Raw genomic sequence first — 19,524 nt, 5'->3', positions numbered from 1 at the left:
CAAAAGAGAGATGGGCAGGGTGTGCTGCCTGGCATACTGTGGCAGATAGTAGACGTAGGGAAGGTATCGCGGTGTGTCGCATAGCATTCTGTTAACCAACGTATTTTTACCCTTAATATCTTTGAATTATACATTACTCCTAATTTGTCATAGTTTGAAATGATGTGAATTAATATTATTTGAATGAAATGTTGTTATACAATGAGAAGTGGCAGTTAAATGCAACACAAATGTATGTTTATGTTGTTGTTGATACAGGTGCCACGTCGTCACATGTGTAGGATGTGTAATGGCGGTCATGTTTGTAGACTATTTCCGTACATGCAGTAATGTGTTGGCAAGGAGATTATAAACAACCTGACGATTATTGAATGTGGAATGAAAGCGTAGCCATCATGACCATTTATATTGTAACCGTTTTATGGTTTCTGAATATAAACAGTGAAAACTGAAATATATATGTTTTTACTATCATCATTATTATTCTAAACATAAGTAGAAATGTAAGCGGTGACGACTGCTGGCGACTGAGGGGGCGTGTCGCCGGGCTCTCAGTGTTCCTTGCGGCGTGGTGGGAGGCGGTCGTATTGATTACTCTGTTATTTGTTGTAAGTATTCTTTCCTTTTATTTAGTTACACTTAATCCATTCCCTTTATTGAGAACATTATTCTTTTAGAGTTGTTCATGATTAGGGTTTCAAATGACACCGGCGTGAATTATTTTATATATGTTAAGTGTATTATATAAATCGGGTGTAGTTAAATAGTTTGACTATATATAATGGTGACTTCAAGTAATACAGGTTTAGGAGTTCAATTCTGTGTTGAATGCATAGTCTGCCTGCCGTAGGTGGTGATATTCCATGTTGAATGTATAGTCAGCAGGTTGTAGGTGGAGCTGATTACTAAATTGAATGAAAGAAAATGTGTCCAAACATTTCTGTCCTGCCCAGGATTCGAATCTGGAATTCTAGAGTGTGCGGCGAGAACGAACCCAAGTGTACTACCGGAAACCAATCGTACCTGTATGATGCATGCACAATCTGCGGGTTGTAGATAGACTTTTGAAATGGTCGAAATATTGATAAATGCAGTTTGTTTCTGACAAGTGTAAGATTCTGAGGCGAGGTAATGATAGTTACAGGATATCAGTTGTGTAACGAATAAAATGTATGATGGGAAAATGAGTGAATGGGATGGAAAGGAGGATAATGGGGTAAAGGGGGAATATGCATTAAGGGTGTATGGAATGACGAGGACAAAGGATAGGGATGGAAAGGAGGATAATGGGGTAAAGGGGGAATATGCATTAAGGGTGTATGGAATGACGAGAAGGACAAAGGATAGGATAAAGGGGTAGAAACTGCCTTTATCAATTTTCTTTAGACATAATGGAGTGTTTTTCATCTTATCTCCACTATTGATAACATCTGAATCATAATCCATTCACCGAGTTCCACGTCACTGTTGACATTCTTAATAAGATTTCAAGATAGGATTATAACATCATTAGTTATTGTCATATATTTCTCGTGATTTTGAATTTACAAGTCAAAACTACCAACTTGAGATGATTCACTGACATAAATCTGAAATGCCACACAACCGAAACTGTATCCCTGACATTTACAAACGTATCGTACACAATACATTACATTACACCCATATCTAACCAAGGGAGTTCCTAGCTAGGCTGCTCGGGAAGTCTCGTCTCCCCATCAGGACTCCAAGACTACCATGGGAGGCTACAGGGCACCTCTCTGAGGGTGGCTACTCCGTGTCTGGAAATGTCTGGGCAGTGTTGTTGTTGAAGTGTTGAAGGTTTGAGCAGCAATATTTACAAATTTTCCGATGATACGAAAATCAGGAGGGAAATAAACACGGAATAAGATTCGTAAGTGGAGCTTATATCCCCCCCACTCTTGTTGTGCCCTTTCTTCTATGTATAGATACTGTCGTGTCATCTCTCAGCTTCATCTTTCTTTTGAATGTAAAAATCTCTCTTTATAAGTAAGGTTTCAAATTTCTAGGATTCAAGAATCCCAAAGAGTCTTATTCCGTGTTTATTTCCCTCCTGATTTTCTTATCGTCAGCAAATTGCATGTTGCATGTACAGTCTGCAGTTGACCATATTTATATTATATGTGGCATTCAAAATTATTAGGTTAATAATAGAGCAGGAAATGTATTCAGAAGAAAACATCGTTATAGGATGACTCGCTTCTTAAGTTTGAATGCAAAAAAGGTATGAGTCATGATTAATAGAGATTTTAAGACTAGAAATAAATGCATAAATGTTGGGAATAAGGCAACTATGATCCTCGAATATATTTTTAGAAGCGTTAACTAGTAACACATCTACTGTTCTTCTTCAACTTTATCTTGCCTTTGTTAACCCCATGTAGATCACCTTCTTGTTTGGTCTTCGTGCGTAAAGAAGGTTTCAAATTTTTCTGATTCTTGAATCCCAGAAATTTGAAACCTTGCTTATAAAGAGAGATTTTTATATTAAAAAATAAGATGATTCTAAGAATTGACATGACAGTATCATGTACATGGATGGATGGAAGGGCACAACAAGGGGTGTATAAATAAAGTTTTAAATATAACAACACAAAACAGGAAACAATGAATATATAAATTGGATCGGTTTTTATTCATGGACGACCTTGGTAAATACTGGTTTGGAAATAGAGAAAGACTTTTTTAAACAAATTTCCCGTTAATATAATAGACATGGGATCGTTGGTTTCAAGCTTAGGTTAGATGCCCCCTCCAGAGTGTCACCTTGTTATGATGAGAGGGCTCACGTATGACTCCCTGGGGCAGGTGAGGATTGCCTTGCCCCCCCCCCCTCTCCGCGTGTTGCACTAGCTAAGATACCCATAGGGATTATGTTCGGGTCAATGGACCTCCCACTAGAGGGACCACCCGTGAGGAGCTGCCCTTGGTGGATGGTTGGGTGTCCAGGCTGGGGCTTAGGGGAGAATGAAATCTTTGCACCTGTGTGGAAGAATGTACAAGGCACTAAAACTCCCCCAGTTTAAAAGGGGAAGCACTGCTGAGGATGACGCACATCTTCCTGCACTGGCCAGCACTCAGTCTTCCTAGATGCCCTGGTAGGGGATATTCCAAGACCCAGACTTTTGAAATTAATGTTGTATGGACACTGAACTGATCTCTTATACACAGGCTTATGGAGTGGGCGACCAAGCCCCAGAGTCTGCCGGTGATGGAAAATCAGATCCCAAAGCCCAGTCTGCATTGGACCCAGCCCAGGCTCCTTTCTTGACTCTCCCAACTGACTCTCTGCTCCCCTCCCACTTCCGTGGTAGGGTTGAGTCCCGATTCCCCAGTGGCAATCACCTCATCACCTGGAGTGGCTCCATCTCTTGTAGTGACAACTGGGCCTTTTAACTTCCCTCATACTGGGGAAGCTTGCTGCACCGTAACTCGCACACATGATTCCTCCAAACTCATCTTCGTTCAAAGATTTGTTTGGTCCTGCCAAGTGGACTAATTATTATTATCTTTCTCATATTGATTGGACATGTATGTCTTGATGATTTACACATACATAAACACCTTGTTGATTCAGTTGATAACCATGTCGCTTTTAACCCCACACGTACTGGCACATGTGTAGTTGCAGCCCCTTCTCAAGAGGCCGCAGACCGCTTGGCATCATTGTTCTGCAGTGGTGAGACCCCAGTTCGGATCTCATTATATACCTGGTTAAATATCAGCGTTGGCACAGTCATTCTCCTGCACAATGTTACAACTGGAAATAGAGCTAAGAGACTTCCACGAGGATATTAAATATATTATCGAGGCTCAAGGCCATTCTATCCTCCAGATCGTTACGTTCATTCAACCCCTCGTGGCCGTCGTTGTCAGCCTCTTCGGATAGTCAAAACCACTTTTGATGGCAGGTCCTTTCAGTCCTCCGTTATTCTTGCAGGTGCCAGATGGATGTTCAGGATTACATACCCTCTCCTTGCCTCTGCCATAATGGAAATTTGAACATGGTCTCTTGTGATGCTCTAGCAAGGCGTCCTTGTGCCCCTTGTGTGGCATCCCAGGTCATCCTATGATGGAATGCTCTTCCCAGTCTCTCTGCATCAATTGCGGTGACACCCACCCTGCCTTCTCTCACTCATGCATACACCTCAAATTTGAGGGAAGCCATTATCAATTAAAAACAGTGTGCTCAGATACCTTTTACTGAGCCAAGATGCCAGGTTCCATGCCTTAACTTTTTCTCCGACATGACTTATGCTTGTATATTGCATCAGACTTGTTCACACCTTTCACCCCTTTTTCAATTCCACAACCGTTTCCAGGCCATAGACCCCAATATCTTCATGAGCTCTCTGTCTTCTGCTCTCTCCATTCTGACCTTGAGGATCTTCCTGGAGTTTCTATCCTTCTCCTTCCCTCAGTCTTCTGCCGTTCAGTTCAGTGTAACCTCACCACCTCCTTCTTCTCTGTCCTATGTGGACTTCCCTTCCCAACCCCATCTTTCATTTCAACTCCCCACCCCCTTCTGTCTTTTAGCCCTCCACGATACCTTGTCGAATGTCCATCCTCCTCCTGGTCGTCTTTGTATTGTCCACTCTCGCTGCCTTTGATCATGTGCACTCCACTGTGTCTATCCTTCCCCATTCCCTTGAACATCTACCTCCAAGACCTCCTCCCAACCCAGATTCTGTCAGCCTGCCTTTGTCCCCTCCCTCTGCCATCTCAACTCAATCGTCTTTGCTTCATTTACCTCTGCCCCTCCACCCTGATTGCACTGAACCTGAGTTTTATCCTCCCTAGTATCCTTTGTTCATCCTTGAATTCGTTTTTTCATTCCATTTCTTCTTATTATCTCTGTTTTTAACTATATCTATTTTTCAAGGAAATATTAGTGTTTTTATGCTAACTTCCATGAATTCCAACTTCTGATCTCTCAGTTTTCACCGCTTTGTGTTTGTCTCTAGGAACAGATGCTTTGCACTCATCCTGGTAGCTTCAGCTTATATTCCTTTCTCTCTTCCACTCCAGCTTTTGCTTGGGGTCTTAACTCTACTGCTCTCTTCATCCGTAATGATATTCCCTTTGTCCCACTATTTTTCAGTCGCACATTCATTCCTTTGCTGCTTGTATCTTTGTAATTAAATAGTACACAATCTGTAACATTTTTCCTCCCCCCAAATGTCCTGCTTTCTTTTCCTGATCTTACACATCTAGTTGGACTTTATCGAATCCTGTGCTCTTTTTGGGTGATTTTAACTGTGAGCATAACCTCTGGGGCGATATTCTGACAAACACTCGGGGCCGCCTTCGTGTACCATATGTTCTCACTTCTTTATTTCTTCTGAATTCTGGTGAACCCACTCATGTTGACTTGTGCACTTGCACCCTTTCTTGTATTGATTTTTTCTCTGTTCGTCTTCTCGTTATTTAGATTTCACATGGCGGGTTCTTGATGACCTCCATAATTAGTGACCATTTTTCACATTCTTGTTACCTCTTTTTACCCACCCACGCCTCTCCTTCCCTAGGTGGCTGTTTGACAAGGCTGACTGGAATCTATTCACCCTACACACCACTCTTTCCGACTTTGCTGATCTGCCTCTCACCCGAGCCCTCCTCCTTTTTCACGATACTATATTCGAGGCGTCCCTCTGCTCTGTTCCTTGCTCTTCCTCCAGTGGCACATAGAAGTGCATTTCGTGGTAGAATTGAAACTGTACTCGGGCTGTGCTGCATACAGCCTGAAAGAAACACCGGCGCCGACAGAGGCCTAATTCTTTTATTTTGTTTCAGTAGGTAAGTGTGGTTGCCAATAGGGCAATCCGTACAGCTAAGCAAGAGAGTTGGAACTCTTATGTCTCTACCATTACTTTTGATACGACTTTTCGGGGTCAGATGAGATGAATGCTTCGCCATCTCCTTCCATGCACATTTTACTATTTACTGAATATTTCTAACCGTATCTGGAAGTCGTCATCAGTCCCTGAGGATTGGCTTGAGGTGGTTGTTTTTCCAATTTGGAAACTAGATTCTCTAGGGACATCCTGTAAAAAACTTCTGCCCCATTGCCGTAACGAATTGCATCTGCAAACGTTTTGAAACGTTTTGAACGTAAGGTCAATGTCTGTCGGATGTGGCTTCTTGGAATACTATCACCACTTCTAAGTTTGGCTTTAGCAAGTGTCACAGCACGACTGATGTCTTAGTGAACTTGGAGGTCTATATATGTACTGCCTTTGCTGCGAAGACCTCTGTTGTTGATGTCCTTTTTGACCTGGAAGAGGCTTGGAAAAGGCGTATGACTTCACCTGTAAATACCATATTCTGTCTTAACTCCACTCCTTTGACCTTAGTGGTAATCTCCCGATCTTCCTACAAAGCTTCTTCTCTAGTCGTTCCTTTAGAGTAAAGCTTATTACCACTTTACAGGAGCCCTACACGTCCAACATGATAAACAAAACCTCACCAAAGATCAGAGGGTATGCATCCTGTAATAACAGTAACGCCACAGGCCTATTAACATACATCAGAAGTGATTTACCGCACACTGTTGTGAACACGTCACACACAATGTGCGGTACACACACAGTACCATCACTTTCATGTACAAACTGCAGCAGGCCACTTCTCATTCCTCAACGTTTATGCCAGAAGCTAGAAACTCAATGTAACATTGCTCCCAGATCTAGACAATCATGGGACAATATACATGGGAGATTTTATTGCTAGACATATTACGCTGGTAGGATGATAGGATGGAATGTTCGTTGGTAAATCACTTAGTTCGTGATCACTATGCAGTTTCTGCTTCCTATGAGGTACAGTGTGATGTACCTAATAGCCATCAGAGACGGAAAATGAATATTCCATATGGCTTGCATGACCACTTTATTAATTGTATATCAAAATGGTATCAAGATTACACAATAACGAATGTACAAGCCTTCTCCAGAGATCTCGTTGATACGATTACTACCTACTACGACACCTGGGTGTGTTGGGGAAGTGGTCGTAAGCCTAGCAGAAGTGGGCAACACCTACCACCGCTCAAGTGGGTCCTTGACCCAGTATTTGTTAAAGAACATGAACGAGTAAAGCAACTTGGAGATACGTACAAACGAACCAAAGCACAAGGTGACTTGCATGCATTTCTAGTTGCAAATAGAGAGGTGAGAGACATGAGCAACGTTATACGTAATAAACATTGGGAAGAGTTCCTACAAAGTATAAATGAGCAAACAACACTTGTTGAAGTTTGGGAAAAGATACGAAAAATCTCTAGAAGCAGCCCAACCAAACCACTGCACCACAGCCCACTAGAACAAGCAAACATTCTCCTTCATCAATGGGCACTAACATCAAGCTACAACTCACTCCCAATTAACATACAGCACAAACTTAATGACACGCCCCAACAGACAACGAACTATCAATCTTGCCTGTACAGCTATCGACGTGTCGGACCTTAATGATGTAACTGAATGGGAATTAAATCATGCACTAAAGATGGGAAAATCAACTGCTCCTGGAGAGGATGGTATTACTTACAGTCTACTAAGATTAGTCTCACAAGTACCAGGTAATCCACTATTAGTATTGTACAGAATGAGTTTACGTGAAGGAGTATTACCTGATGCTTGGACAAAGAGTGTCATTGTTCCCATCCCCAAACCACACTCAGATAATTATAGACCCATATCTCTAACATCGTGTGTTTGTAAAGTGCTTGAACGTATTGTTCTTAACAGACTCATGTATCGTATACAGGGGCACCTGTCACCCTCAACTGTTTGGATTTATGCCTGGGCTCAGTACACAACACTGTTTGGTGAGTACTTCGCACATATTGAGGCTTCCACTCAAGCAGTCTTCATCGACCTAGCAGCAGCTTTTGATACAGCAAACAGAGAAATCATACTGGAACAGCTTACCGTACTGGAAATACAAGGAAAATTACTGAAATGGATAAAGGGTTATTTGTCTAATCGAACAGCATATGTTTTGTTTAATGGTGTTAAAAGCACAGAGAGCAAACGCTTTGAACTGGGAACTCCACAAGGAGGGGTCCTCAGTCCCTTGTTGTTCAACGTTCTGATGCATAAACTTATTAAAGATCTTCCAACTAATAATGAAGACACTGTCATTTGTTATGCTGATGATATATGTTTACAGGCTGCCACCGAGACTAGAATGCAAGTTCTGCTCGATGTTTTTGCTATTAGAGCTGAGGAATGTGGCCTCCTTATCTCTGTACAGAAAACTCGTGCCCTCATTCCATGTGGTATTCCACCACCCAATTATCATATAGATGGGCGAGCACTTGAGAACTGCGAGTCTTACAGATACCTTGGTGTCCCCATTAACGACCCTGGGTACCTTTCTTCTCAAGAGGAAACTGTGGGAGAGATTAAAGCCCTTGCAGGGCCCTTGTTGGTGTCAATCATGGAATCAACGTGAGACTTGCTAGAATGTTTTATGTATCATTTATACGCTCTGTGATTGACTACAATGCTCTACATCTCACACTGTATACTGACAAAGAGCTGAAATCTCTTGAAACCTTGCAAAATGAAGCTATGCGTCTCATCCTTGGGGCTCCAAAGTCCACGAGAATAGTTAATATGAGAGCAGAGTTAAAATTACCTACCATAAGTGAGAGAATTTTGTCTATTAGCACAGTTTTCGGCGTGAAGGCATTGAGTAGATGTAGACAACACATGAAGTTTCAAGCTAAACTTTCTAATATGCTGCACTCACCTGAGGTCTATAGAAGAAGAACGAAATCTGATTATGTATTTTGGTTCTACAAGGTAGCCAACTCCATCAAAATATTAAATATGTACACAACTCAATTAATGATTAATCAACCAATTACTCCATGGGATAACTGGGATCTATCAGTTGATTTTGTAAATGCGCCCAAGAAGGATAGTGTGCACTCTACATTATTAAAACAGTTAACACTGAAAAGCATCACTGAAAGTACTCAGAGTATGGGTACCGATGTGTATCAGTGCTATACCGACGGCTCTGTAGAAGAAGGTGGACGATGTACCGGATGTGCATGCAATATATTTGAACAATCTTCTCTCGTACATACAGCAATGAAGCGCGTCAATGACTGGGCAAGTACAACTCAAACCGAACTTGCAGACATATACCTTGCCACTGAATTTTTAAAAGACAAAGACAGTGGACTTATATACTGTGACTCGCAGAGTTCACTCCTGGCATTGAACGCACATAGTAGTGACACCCAGAAAAAAATCAGTGATATTCGAATGAATGTTTTAGCTGCTAAAGAAAACAGATTTGAAATTAAATTCCTATGGATACCATCACATGTTGGCATCTCATGACACTGTTGATATGCTTGCAAAGACAGCCTGTAGAAAAAAAGTGGTAGAAATTTATATGGGTGTTTCATTAGCAGTGTCTAAGAGAATACTTAAACAAATATCTAATGAAGATCTCACAGACCTAACAAATTCACAAAGACCGGAAAGTTGTAGCATTAAATATTATGATAGATATTGTGACGGTAAAGCGTTGGTGTTCGGCTGTTTCAAAAGCTAGGGGCAGGGCCTCGTCACATAATAGAAAAAAAAAAGAGAAAAGCTGGAGCTTTCGTCTGTGGTAAGGTAATGGGAAGACACACAAAACACAAGTAAATTAACAATGAAATTTTAATTACTTTAGAAAAACAAGACATGAATAAAGTTAAGCACATAAAATATGAAAGACAAGTCAACAAACAAAATAATATGAATAATCACTGGCAAATGAAAAGTTACGTTAAGACAAGTGAGTTACAGTGATAGCAAAATAAAATATTAGTGATGCTGGAATATTGGCTTCGAGCTGCCACCTCCCTTAGTACACGAAAGCCAAGGCTTAGTCTACCAGCGAGAGATGTCAACTGCTTGGAGCACTGAGATATTCTGACGATATTAGCGCACTGCAGCCCAGACGTCAACTTGTGGCGGAGGCGGAGGGCAGGTGCGACGGGACACCAGTCAATCAGCGACAGGCAGGCAAAGGATGAGCAGTTTGCTGGTTACGGCGGTGGTAGGTAGCAGGTGTCACTGTGTGCTGGGTACGATTTGCTCTCTGGGCAAAACGTTTGGCGATACTTGCTGGACGTATCTTCTATATTATCTTGTATATTGACGTACTTATGTAGGGAAGAGCAGGCTCAATCTCTCTTGAAAGAGATTATCGTCACAATATCGTGAGGAGACATTCACATATGGGACTAATAGAACAAAAACCCGGCAATGTAATGTTATAGTGGCCAGAATACGCCTGGGATAAAGACGTATCTGGCAGCTTTCTCAAAACCCAAATGTCGAGTACACAATGTGTCAACTTTGTGAAAGAGAAAACATGCACTCTCTTGAACAATATATTGTAGAATGTCCCATATTGACTGACTTTCGCCCAACTGGGCTAAGGTATGCTGAACTGTGTAATTACTATATGAGTACTGGAACACTTGATGATATATTGGACTTGTACCCAAGATTAACCATGTAATGTATCAATTATATAATGTATGTGATGTAACTATATAACCTGAGCTTGTAAAAGCACCTTCATCACCTTCAGTGAATAAGTGCTTAATTGCACACTAGTTTCTCTATCAGCTATCTCACTCTGTCAGAGTAAAAGAGACAAATGTATGTGAATGCATGTGTGTGTATATATGTATGTATATATGTATGTGTACATATATATGTGTGTGTGTGTATGTATATGTATGTGTATAAAGTACATATGGAAGCTGATCAGAATTACATTTCACCTTTGTAAATGCACATTAATGACACTATGTAAAAGACACATCGAACACTTTATGTAGGGCATACGTAAATCTGTATATCTATGTATTTACGTATGTAGGTTAGCTTAGCATTTTAAAAGCACCGAATCACCTTCTGTGGTAGATTGTTCAATAAACCCTTGAACTATATGTTTAATACATCTCTAACTCTGTCCATGGAGGACAGAAGAAAATGTATATATGCTGGTTAGAACTGTAAATGTGTGGCCACGTTTGTGGTAGAAACAAAAAAAAAATCTGTAATACGAAGGTGTACCACAAGGTAGTGTTCTGAACACTACTATTTCCTGGGCTGCCCTCAATGATCTTCTTCCCTCCCTCCCTTCCCTCTGAAATTTTCTCAGCTCTCTATGTTGATGATTTTACCCGTAATAATCAATAATTATTAATAATAATTAATAGGTAATAATTCGGAGGTAATAACTCGCCTTTCCTCCAACGTCGGCTTTAACTTGCGATTCATGCCATGTCGTCCTGGACAGCCAATCATGGCTTCACGTTCTCTACAACTAAGTCTTACGCTATGACCTTTACCGAGAAACCGATCATTCTCCATTCCCCTTTGTCGCTCTATGGAAATCTTCTTTTGTATAAAGATTCTGCTTTGGGGATAATTTTTTATACGCGTTTGTCTTGGTTGCCCCATATCTCTTACCTCCGAGTTGAATGCCCGGAGGAGGCCCTTAAGGCCCTTAAGTTATTTAAGGTCTTGTTCGATACTTTCTGGGGAGCTAACAGATGAACGCTCCTCTATTTACATTCCTCTCTCATGCTGTCTAAACTCGATTATAGCTGTCCCACTTACTTGTCTGCTTCTTCTTCAACCCTTTATCATCTTGATGCTCTGTATCATACTTGGTTACACATCAGCTCTAGTGCCTTTCGTTCGTATCCTTCCCTGAGCCTTTATGTTGAAACCGGCGTCCAGTCTCTTCAGGATCATTGTAATCGTTACTATCTTTGCTACCTTGCACGGTCCCAACAACATCTTCACTCTCACCCTGTACAAGGCAGCTAACAGTCCCCATATGAGTAACATATTGGGCAGTAACAGCCCCATTCGAGGAATAAGTCAAAACACGACTTGATTGTTACCCCTCTTGTGGGCCCTGATCCTTTTCACAAACTTTCTTTTTCTATTCGGTTGTCTCGCTTGCAAGATTTGCTCGTGGTTCATGTTAACAGTATTTTTTCTCGTGTCATTCCATCCTTGCCCACATGGAGGGTCCCACTTCCTCAGTTATGCAAAACCTTGACCCATATTGTCATAAACGCTGCGCGTACTAGTGGCTTTACAAGAATGTAATTACTGTGCTATCCAATGTATTCTCACAAACCCAATGTACCTTCTTGTATATATATAAATAAATAAATAAATAAATAAATAAATAAATAAATATGGCAAATGCCTCTACCCGTCCTTCTGTTCTGAAAGAGCTTCCTTGAATACTTTTTTTCACACTCCCGCTCTGTTGCCATTTTCACAGATGAGTAAGTCCGCCGAAGGTGTAGCCTACTTCATTGTATTTCCTGACCACACCCGTGTTTTGCCTGCCCCCAGAGACAAGCAACTTTATGGCAGAACTTTATGCGATTTTGTATGCTTTTCAGCAACTCCTTTCTTACTGCCAACATTCCTATGTCGTTGAAGTCGACTCTCACAATCCCCTCATGGCTCTGGAGTCATTTAGTCTTCTCCATCCTGTGGTAGTCGAAATTCAACATTAGCTGTTTAGATTCTCCAGCATATTTAAGACAGTCGAGTTTAGCTAGGGTTCCCAGCCATATTGGTGTGTCCTTTCCTTTGTGCGGACGTGGCCGCTAAGGAGGCTATCTTCTCTTTTGCCATCTCCCGCAAAGGTGTTCCTTATTCTGACTTCTACACAGTCATTCATTCCCTAATCGGTGCACGTTGGCATGGTCATTGTTCTTCTGTTACTGGTAACAATCTGTACTCTTAAGTGCATCGAGTCCTCTTGGCCTTCCCCCTACCATCTTAACCGGCATTGGAAAAATGTCTCTGGCGAGGTTATGTAGTGGCCATACATGGTTAACTCACAGGAACCTAATGGAACGCCGTCCTGCTCCTTATTGTCCAAACTGTATTGTCCCTCCTACGGTCCTGTGTACCTTTGTTGAATGTTTTGACTTCCGTGATGTCTTGCTTCTGTACTGTACCCCACAGTCACTTGTCCAGTGATAGCATTCTTGGTGAATCACATACCTTTGATATCGCTCACCTCATGTGCCTTTGTTCTCGTATTGGCATCCTTTGTGATATTTGGTGCCTCTTGAATATCCTGCAACTTTGATGGTGCTACATATTCTTCCCGATTTGGCCCTTCTTTTGATAATTACTTATTTTAGTTAGCTGTATATATATATAAATGAGTTTGGGCTCCTACATAGCTGCCTCGTATGTGTAAATATATTCTTATGTTATTAATTAAATCATATTTAATTCGGCGTATTTTTGTTCGTAATAAAAACAGGATTTCAAATACATCGTAATATTTGTGAGCAACTTTATATGCACTTAATATGTGAAGGTGTCGTTTTTTTTTCTATAAGATATAACAAAAAAGGCGCTGTTTTGAGATCAAATAATTGATATAACCCATTTCGAATTATAAGTGCTAATAAACTGATCCCCATGTATCATGTATCAGCAGGAGATAGATTAGTCAACATAGTTATATATTAACTGATCAAAACGTTTATATGCTTTAAATGGAGTGGTCTGCTCCTCTCCTAGTCTCAACCCTCACGTGAAGTGGGTGGCCCAGTAAAGTATTTGGCCTCAACCCTCACGTGAAGTAGGTGGCCCAGTAAAGTATCTGGCCTCAACCCTCACGTGAAGTGGGTGGCCCAGTAAAGTATTTGGCCTCAACCCTCACGTGAAGTGGGTGGTCTGGTGACGTGTGTCCTCATTCAGGGGGAGGAAAGTCTGACAGCTAAGTGGACAGCGCTCGGGATTCGTAGTCCTAAGGTTCCGGGATCGATCCCCGGTGGAGGCGCAAACAATTGGGCAGAGTTTCTTTCATCCTAATGCGGCTGTTCACCTAGCAGTAAATAGGTACCTGGGAGTTAGACAGCTGCAACGGGTTGCTTCCTGGGGGCGTTTAACACTCCGGACCGCGGGGGACGCTTAGTCCCGAAATCATCTCAAGATAACCACAAGATAACTTCAAGAAGACCTCAAGATGACCTCAAGAAGACCTCACGATGACCTCAAGAAGACCTCACGATGACCTCAAGAAGACCTCACGATGACCTCAAGAAGACCTCAAGATGACCTCAAGAAGACCTCAAGATGACCTCAAGAAGACCTCAAGATGACCTCAAGAAGACCTCAAGATGACCTCAAGAAGACCTCAAGATGACCTCAAGAAGACCTCACATGAAGTATCAGCTTACGTGCCCAATAATAAATTATATCCAAAAAGTTTGAAGTATATAAATCTGAAATGTATTTTTTTTCTGAACATTCACATGATTTTTGTTCTCATTATTTAAACAGGAATCCAAACAGTGAACAAAAAAATTTTTTGATCCAAATACACCACCACGCTTGAAGATAGTAACTAGTACCGGGTGTATTAAAACTGAATACAGTACCAAATGGCTTCAACACCCCTCACCCCATCTCAAAACATTTTGGTAATCTCAACTTGTTGCGTATAATTAGTGTAAGCCTTTGTTTCTGATTATACGTAGATGTAGACGCTGAGTACCAGGTGTGTTGGAGAGTGCCAGGTGTGTTGGTGAGTGCCAGGTGTGTTGGGGAGTGCCAGGTGTGTTGGAGAGTGTCAGGTGTGTTGGTGAGTGCCAGGTGTGTTGGTGAGTGCCAGGTGTGTTGGAGGGTGCCAGGTGTGTTGGAGAGTGCCAGGTGTGTTGGAGAGTGCCAGGTGTGTTAGAGAGTGCCAGGTGTGTTGGAGAGTGCCAGGTGTGTTGGAGCGTGCCAGGTGTGTTGGAGAGTGCCAGGTGTGTTGGAGAGTGCCAGGTGTGATGGAGAGTGTCAGGTGTGTTGGAGAGTGCCAGGTGTGTTGGAGGGTGCCAGGTGTCTTAGAGAGTGCCAGGTGTGTTGGAGTGTGCCATGTGTGTTGGGGAATGTCAGGTGTGTTGGGGAGTGTCAGGTGTGTTGGAGAGTGCCAGGTGTGTTGGAGAGCACCAGGTGTGTTGGAGAGAGGAAGCAGCGGGCGAGGGTAGAACTCTGGTGGAAGATATGTTATCTTGCTGGGGATAGAGCATGAGGTGGTATGTTATCTTGCTGGGGCTAGAGCAGGAGGCGATATGTTATCTTCCCACCAATATCAGCATGAGAGTTTTCATCACAATACTGGCTTACCGCCGTTATCATGCGTGAATTACAACTCGGATTAAACATATTATTTATTAAACCACATAAATACGTATTATTTATTAAACCACATAAATACGTATTATTTATTAAACCACATAAATACGTATTATTTATTAAACCACATAAATACTTATTATTTATTAAACCACATAAATACGTATTATTTATTAAATCAGCGAACACCCGTGTTTATTAAATGCGGGAGGCGGCAGGAGACCTGCTCTCAGGGAATGGCGTTCAAAAAGGTGCTTCAAATGTTAAGCTAAACAAGGTCGCCTATATTGCTTGTCCAATTAGTTACATTTTATATTAATTTGTCATGTCATTTATATACAAATTTAACATTTGTAATTTGCCATGAATGGAGGAGAGGGAGAAGAGAGGAGAGGGAGAATGGAGGAGATGGAGAGGGAGAAAGAAGGGAGAGGAAAAGTGTTTGGGAGAGAAGGAAGTAGGGAGAGAAAACGACAAATGGAGATAGATCTATGCATCGCCGGGTACCCCCGTTTAATAATAATCGATGAGAGAATGTGTCTGTCTGTCCATGATTGGTGGCTAGACGTTTGTGACTTTCCTCATCCAACTTTGCATGGTTGGATGACCGGTCTGGGGTCCGGCACTGATATAGGCTGGTCGAGGTCGCCAGAATTCAAGAGGGAACATGATGATACCGTCACATTCTGACCCCCACGAAGGCTTTTGGCACTGCCAGAGACAACATGAGACAGAGACAGTGATATACAGGTGTTTGTTCTCATGAAGAATCCTGTTTGAAGAATACAGAGACAGATAAAGATAAAGAAACACTGCAGAGAGTAGGCCCGCAGAGAGATGGTTCGACCAGAGCAAAGAGAATTAGGAAGACAGAAACACATAGAGAGCAACACGCAGAGGCAGAGACAGAGACCGAGATTGATGGAAGGAGATCGGGATGCTTGAATAGACAGAACGAGAAGGGGAGAAATTTGAAGAGAGGGGTGAAAAGAGGTAGGCAGGTGGAGAGGGGGGGGGGGAGGAGGAGAGGTGTGAGATGGGGAAAAGAATCCTTACTTAATTGTGGGTGCTGATGTCTTAGTTTGTAGAGCTACGGAAGGCTGGTTCTGTGGTTTGTGGTTCGAGTATCCGATAGTACAAGTAAATCAAATATACACGTCGTACCTAATAAGCTAAGTTGCTTAAGAAGCCGAATTTTCTTGAAATATTATAGTTAAAATAATTTTTATTACGGAAAGATAAAGCTTTTCATTACATATGACATAAATTTTTGTTTCCTTTGATTCAAACCTTACCTACCTAACCTGTCCTATCCTGTACTATTCTAACCTGTCCACTCAAAACCTGTCTACTCATAACATGTTCTCTCATAACCTATGCACTCATAACCTGTCCTCTTATAACCTGTCCACTCACAACCTGTCCTCTCATAACCTGTCCACTCATAACCTGTCCTCTCATAACCTATCCTCTCATAACCTGTCCACTCACAACCTGTCCTCTCATAACCTATCCTCTCATAACCTGTCCACTCACAACCTATCCTCTCATAACCTGTCCACTCACAACCTATCCTCTCATAACCTATCCTCTCGTAACCTGTCCTCTCATAACCTGTCCACTCATAACCTATCCTCTCATAACCTATCTTCTCATAACCTGTCCACTCACAACCTGTCCTCTCATAACCTGTCCACTCATAACCTGTCCTCTCATAACCTATCCTCTCATAACCTGTCCACTCACAACCTGTCCTCTCATAACCTATCCTCTCATAACCTGTCCACTCACAACCTATCCTCTCATAACCTGTCCACTCACAACCTATCCTCTCATAACCTATCCTCTCATAACCTGTCCACTCACAACCTGTCCTCTCATAACCTATCATCTCATAACCTATCCTCTCATAACCTATCCTCTCATAACCTGTCCACTCTTAACTTGTCCTATCATAACCTGTCCACTTACAACCTGTCCACTCTTAACTTGTCCTATCATAACCTGTCCACTCTTAACTTGTCCTATCATAACCTGTCCACTCACAACCTGTCCACTCTTAACTTGTCCTATCATAACCTGTCCACTCACAACCTGTCCACTCTTAACTTGTCCTATCATAACCTGTCCACTCATAACCTATCCTCTCATAACCTATCCTTTCATAACCTGTCCACTCACAACCTGTCCTCTCATAACCTATCCTCTCATAACCTGTCCTCTCTTAATTTGTCCTATCCTAACCTGTCCTCTCATGTGGTACCATACACCTCTGGCATCATGCACGTGACACCATACACCTCTGGTATCATACACCTGTGACATAATACACCTTTGGCATCAAACGTCAGTGAGTAACTTAAAAGCATACAAGAAGAGGATGAGCATCTTGTGAAGTGGGAATTGAATGTCAACATTTTGTCATGGGACGTGATGCTTACGGACATCATAATGCTTCACTTGAGTTGACACAGCCGTCAGGAATGGACGTGCGTCACTGTGTCCTGGGATTATAGAAGAATACGGTCCTGGAAAAAGTAAGCTGCCGAGGACGCGACGTACATTATTTCTCACTATTTATGAAGATTAGAGACGGACGGAAGCCTAGTAGTGGTCGTATCTGTGTGGAACTCTAATGTGATATATCCTCGAGTGGAGGAGGATAAGCACGTTTTTCTGTATGGAGCCTACCAGGCATCTTTATGTGCTCAAGTCAGGAGAGAAGCTGTGGGATGCAGTTCTGTAGTGATTTTGTTGGACGTCGGAGAATGAAGCCATCTTGGAGAGCCAGAGTGAGCTCCCCCATGGCCCGAATTCTGCGGTAAGTTCATTTAATCAGTTGATATAATAATTGCCAGTGCTTGAATCGTGTGCCCGGCGATCATAAAGAGTGTATATGAATGTAGGGTAGATATTTTATTGAGACAGTAAGCTAATAAAATAAATTAGAGATAATTGGACATGCTGGAGAGAGGAGCAGCTCATCCCCGACTCGCTGGACGGTCAGTCGGCAACTGGGGAGGCAGAGCACCCTGGCAGCGGCCCAGGTTGATTTCAGTGTGGACCCGTCCAGATGGGGGAGGACCCAACTCAGTGAGACCGCCACGAGGTGTGATGTCAGATGGCGATTTTGATGGAAATATATTATTATTTCTGTGTTGTTAGGATTTTTTTATTATCGATTGGTAATGAAATTGCAAGTTTGTATGGGGAGAAGTTAAGAAGAGTATGGTGCCACACGTGTATGAAGGAGCTTTGCATCTGAATAAAAGTATAAGCTGAACTCCAAGTGGGAGCTGAACTGCAAGTGTGGAGCAGAATTTCGAAGGACGGAACTCCATTGATGTAGTGGAACTTCAAGCAGTGTAGGTTATCTTGAGATGATTTCGGGGCTTTTTTAGTGTCCCCGCGGCTCGGTCCTCGACCAGGCCTCCACTCCCAGGAAGCAGCCCGTGACAGCTGACTAACACCCAGGTACCTATTTTACTGCTAGGTAACAGGGGCATAGGGTGAAAGGAACTCTGCCCATTGTTTCTCGCCGGTGCCTGGGATCGAACCCAGGACCACAGGATCACAAGTCCCTCGTGCTGTCCGCTCGGCCGACCGGCAAGCAGTGTGAAGCCGGCTGGAGGAGCTACACTGACAGTCGAGTGGGACTTCATGTGCAGCAGATTGGAAGAACCAGGAGTATCTACCTTGATTTTGAGGACCCAGATATATGTTGTTAGTAGGGGGGCCTCGAGGAATAGAACAGAGTGAGGCGGGGGGGGGGGCAGTAGGTTGTGAGCTGAAGATTACACAGCAGCCTAATACGGTTTATCTGATTAAGGCCTGAAGTTGAATTGTAGTGTTATTAGTTGGTAGCAGCCTAGGGTACTGCACTGAAATGTTAATTTTATATAAATTTTTTGTCTATGACTTTATGGAATAAATATTTTTTTGTTAACAGCTAGTTTTTGCTTTTGTCCTGATGAGGCTTCCTGGATAGTGAAAGAGAGAGAGAGACACAATCTGAAATTGGGTGACAATAATTCATAAAGGGGGGATTTTGGAGATCATTCCAAATTAAGGAGAGTGTGGGGGGAGTCACGACGGCTCGAGTGGGTTTGTACTCATGACAACTAGGCCAGTTTTGAAGCTGTACCCACGAATAATGGTGACACTCAACCCCTCTCCGAGAACAAGACGCTTACTGGGTGATCTTCCAACAAATTACAAGCACTCCAGTGTCCATTGCTGGTCGACTGGTGGAAGCAGAAGTGTGATTGCTGTGGTCGGTCATATTTTTATCAGGGAGTGATGG

At 42.4% G+C, this 19,524-nt stretch overlaps 1 protein-coding gene across 1 annotated transcript in view; it reads left to right on the top strand.

Annotated features, from left to right (window-relative positions):
- Window positions 1-482: 482 nt before the first annotated feature.
- The window catches only part of LOC123765210 (leukocyte elastase inhibitor), a 133,993-nt gene continuing 114,951 nt past the window's right edge, over window positions 483-19,524 (top strand). The window contains exon 1 of the mRNA XM_045753679.2: window positions 483-608. The gene's annotated coding sequence lies outside the window, so the exon portion shown is untranslated. The remainder of the gene's footprint in view (window positions 609-19,524) is intronic.

Source organism: Procambarus clarkii, chromosome 33 (assembly GCF_040958095.1).
Source record: "Procambarus clarkii isolate CNS0578487 chromosome 33, FALCON_Pclarkii_2.0, whole genome shotgun sequence".
Lineage (NCBI taxonomy): Eukaryota > Metazoa > Arthropoda > Malacostraca > Decapoda > Cambaridae > Procambarus > Procambarus clarkii.
The sequence above is the reverse complement of the archived record's forward strand: the minus strand, read 5'-3'. Positions and strand labels throughout refer to the sequence as shown.